The sequence below is a fragment of the Chrysochloris asiatica genome, unplaced genomic scaffold (assembly GCF_000296735.1).
Source record: "Chrysochloris asiatica unplaced genomic scaffold, ChrAsi1.0 scaffold00686, whole genome shotgun sequence".
Lineage (NCBI taxonomy): Eukaryota > Metazoa > Chordata > Mammalia > Afrosoricida > Chrysochloridae > Chrysochloris > Chrysochloris asiatica.
This window is the reverse complement of record NW_006409204.1, coordinates 38,665-43,361: the sequence shown is the minus strand read 5'-3', so window position 1 is coordinate 43,361 and position 4,697 is coordinate 38,665.

Below are 4,697 nucleotides of genomic sequence, written 5' to 3'. Positions count from 1 at the left end.
CATTTTTCTTCATATAAGCTATCTTCTCCGATTATTTGCTCAGCATACAGGTTGAATACTATGTAAAGGTCCCTCATGACAACAATTTAGTATTTGGAATTTCTGTTCTTCATATTTTACTTGCATGTTATATTAATGATGATTGGTAAAGTGGAGGATTAGCAAAAAAGAGGAAGACCCCAAGAAGACTGATTGGCACAATGGCAGTGGGAATGGGCTTGCTTAAATGTAGCAATAATTGTGATGTTGGCACAGGACTGGGCAGTGTTTCATTATGTTGTGATATGGTCATTATAAGTCAGAACCAACTTAACAGAACCTAAAAACAACATTAATTAAATTGTTCAATAAGTTTTGCTTTTGGTTGGATCACTTACTTTGCAATGGCCATGTATATGGATCTCTTCAGTTGATTGGCCAGGTAATGGCTTTCTAAATTTCTGGCATAGATGATTGAGCATCTCCAGAGCTGTACCTAGTTGTTGAAAAATTTCAACTGATATGCCATCAATTCCTAGCATTTGCTTTTCAGTAAGGATTGCAGTGCAACATGCACTTTTTTCTACATTATAATTTATTCTTGATCAAATGCTATCATCTGAAAAGAATAAATGTCAACCACTCCTTTTTGGTAGAATGACTGTATATTTCTTTCATCTACCTTAGGTTCTTCCTTCATTGTTCAATATTTTACTCAGCAAATTGTTCAATATAGAACTCAATGCTTGAATTTTTTCTTCAATTCTTTCAGGTGGAGAAGTATGAAACAAATACTTTCCATTTGTTTTCTTAACTTCAGGTCTTTACATATTTTATTATAATATTTTATTTTGTCTTCTCGTATCTCCCTTTGAAATATCCTGTGTAGCTCTTTTACTTCATCATTCCTTTCCTTTTCTTGTAGCACACTACCTTCAAGAGTAAAATGCAAAGTATCTTCTGACTAAGATTTTGGTTTAATCTTTTTTTCTTTTGTTTTATCATATTGATCTTTTGTTTCTTCCCAGACCTCAAGGTAGGTCTAGCTCATAGATTCAAGTGACCCAATCTTACTTGTCTTGTTGCCCCCACTATATATCGATCTACACCTTGGTTGAGAATTGGGCCAGAGTGTGAATTCCTTTCAAGTTCCTTTCCAGAGAGGTCAAGGGCCATAGTCTCAGGTTCCTCAAATAGCTTTCTGACCAGTAAGCATGATTTTTCTTTCTCTTTTGTTTTAAGTTTTATTTTTACTTTTGTTTCACATTTTCTCCCACTCTATCTGGGACCTTTAAATGAGATCCCTTTCATATCAGTTGGTAGTCTTATCTGAGCACTTTCTGTTTCTTCTTAATTTCAGATTTGTGAAGACTGATGTTCATATGTTCCATTAGTCCTTGGGACGAATTGATTCCAAACAACTTTAATTATCATCAATCTTCTTTCTTGTACACTTGGAGATATTAATATCTGCACCTTAGATGATCTCTCATGAGCTTTTACCATCCTAGACATTATTTACGAAAGTAGGGTGTACAACATTGTTTTTGTGGATTATGTTATGCCAATTGACAATGACTGTGTTATGACAATTGGTATAGAATGTAATAACACAATTTTGCTGGTCTTGACCTACTTCATCATCTCTTTTTATCAATATGGTCAATTGGATTATTGTGTATTCCATCCAGGGAGATCTACATTTACAGCCATTTTGTACATTGTCACCAAAAGGTATTTGCAATGAATCAGTCATTAGTCTACAAATCAGGTGCTAGATAGAAATGATTTGTAGTTCCAAGTTTATAATACATGACAAGAGTCTTAGGTTTAATGGGTTATATTTTGAGCTTGTTATTGCTATGTGGTACTGATTCAAAGAGAATTTATATGCAACAGAACAAAATACTCCCAGTCCTGTGCAAAACTCACAATCATTGTTACACTTGAGCACATTGTTGCCAAATTTTGCCAATCCATCTAACAGGAGATCTTCCTTTATTTTATTTTATTTTTTTTCAATGTCCTTCCACTTTATCAAGCATAATGTCTTTCTACAAGGACTGGTCCATCCTAGCATATATGCTTTACTAAATCACATTTCTCTGTAAAATTTTGGGAAATATTAGTAACTGTATAAGAATTGATAGCAGTATATCTTACAATAACCTTTTAGAGCAAAAATAAATTCTGGAGTTGTTTTTGTTGCTGTTGTTGTGGTTATTAGGTGCCATCAAGTCAGTACTGACTCATATGCACAACAGAACAAAACTTTGCCTGGTCCTCTCCAACCTTAAAATCATTGCCATGATTGAGCCCACTGGTGCTGCCACTGTGCCAATCCTTCTCATTGGGTCTTCCTTTTTTTTTTTCCTACCATCCAATTTACCAAACAGGGTATCTTTCTCCAAATAATGGTCACTCTTGACAATTTATCTGATGTGTGACAGACGAAGTCAGAACATCCTGACATAAAAGGAACATATTGGTTTAACTTCTTCCAATACAGAGTGTTTTGTACTTTTTGCAGTCCAATGTGCTTTTAATATTCTACTCTAATACCATAGCTCAAATGCATAAATTCTTCTACTGACATCTTTACTCATTGTACAACTTTCTCATGCATGTTAAGTTACTGAGAATACCATGGTTTGGGTCAGGTGCACATTAGTCCTCGAACTGACATCCTTACTCTTGAACATTTTACAGAGGACTTGAACAGAAGATTTGCCTAATGAAATCTAGTGTTTAATTTCTTGAGTGCTGCTTCCATGAGTTTTGATGGTTATCTGAGAAAACTGAATTCTTTCACAACTTCAATCTTTTCTCCCTTTATATGGATGTTGTTTATTGGTCCAGTGGTGATGATTTTTGTCTTCTTTACATTAAAGTGCAACCCATACAGAAGGCTGGGGTCTTTGAACTTCATCAGTAAGTATTTTAGTCCTCTTCACTTTCAGCAAGCAAAGTTGTATCATCTGCATATCACAGGCTGTTAATAAGTCTTCCTCCAATACTAATGCCACATTTTCCTTCATATAATCTCAGATTATGTGCTCAGAACACAGAGTGAATTAGCATGGTGAAAGAAACCAACCTTGATGCATCGCTTTCCTAATTTTAAACTACTCAGTGTTCTCTTGTTCTGTTTGAACAGCTGCTTGCTGCTTTACCAACAGGTTTCTCATGAGCACAACAAAACATTCTGGAATAATCATTCTACACAATGTTGTTCATAGCTTGTAATGATCCAAACCATTGAATGCCTTTGCATAGTCAGTAAACATCTTTCTGGTATCCTCTGCTTCATCTAAGTTCTATCTGACGTTAGCAATGATAACCCTTATTTTACATTTTCATCTGAATTCAGCTTGAACCTTTTTCAGTTCTCTGTCAATGTAAGTTTTCAGCCACTTCTGGATTAGCTTTAGCAAAATTTTACTTGTATAATATATCAATGATACTGTCCATGACTTCAGCATTCCTTTGGGTCACCTCTCTTTGGCATGGCACAAATATATATCTCTTGGTGTGGTTCTCTGGGATACAGAAATGGACCTCAAGGTCCATTTGAATCACAAGTTTGGTGGTACAACTCACCAGCTGATCCTTATAAACCCTATGCAGAGTCACTGTTAAGTCAAAAATAACCTGACTGCACACAACAAACACACCAATCAGTTGGCCTGATAGTTTTCATCCAAATTTGTTGGCATAAATGAGTGAGAGCCCAAGTGCTTCATCAGTTTTTTTGTTTTGTTTTGTTTTGTTTTGTTTTGTTTATTTCAATTTGTATTCCATCAATTTCTTGTGCCTGGTTCTTTGCCAATGCCTTAAATGCACTCGGACTTCTTCCTTCAGTATCATTGGCTCTTGATCTTCAGTATCATTGGCTCTTGATCTTATGCAACCTCTTGAAATGGTTGAATTTTGACCACTTGTTTTGGGCACAGTGACTGCATATCCCTTCCATCTTTTTCTGATACTTCCAGCATCATTCCATATTTTGCCAAAAGAATATTTCAATATTATAATTTGAGGACTGAATTTTTCTTCAGTTACCTCAGCTTGAGATATACTGAGTGTTTTCTTCCCTTTTGGTTTCCTAACTCCAAGAATGTGCAGTGTGTGTTACAATACATGACTTTGTCTTCTAGAAATTCACTTTGAAATATTCTATTTAACTCTTTTACCTCCTCATTTCTTCCATTTGCTCTAGCATATATACATTGGAGAGTAAGTTTCAGAGTCTCTTCTGACACACATGTTGGCCTTTTCCTTCTTTCTTGCCTTCTTTATGACTTTTTGCATCAGTCATGTCAATGCAAATATCATGCTTCCAATGAAAATATGGTTCAAAAGATCGTGTAAAAGTTGCTAAACAACAATCATACAACTTTGAAGACTAGGATGTGCCTAACTCAACACATGATAATTAAAATTACATCATATAATAAACAAAAAGTGTATTATGTATAAAGAATATTGACGAGGAATCAACACTTTTTAATTATAATGTTGGTGAAAATCTTAAATATACTATGGATTTCCAGAGAAACAAATAAATCTTGCATGAAAATACAGTGGCTTGGGTCAGGCACACCTTAGTCCTCAAGCTGACATCTTTGCTCTTCAACATTTTAAAAATATCTTGTGCTGCAGATTTGCCTAATGCAATGTGTCATTTGATTTCTTGACTGCTGCTTCCATAAGTGTTG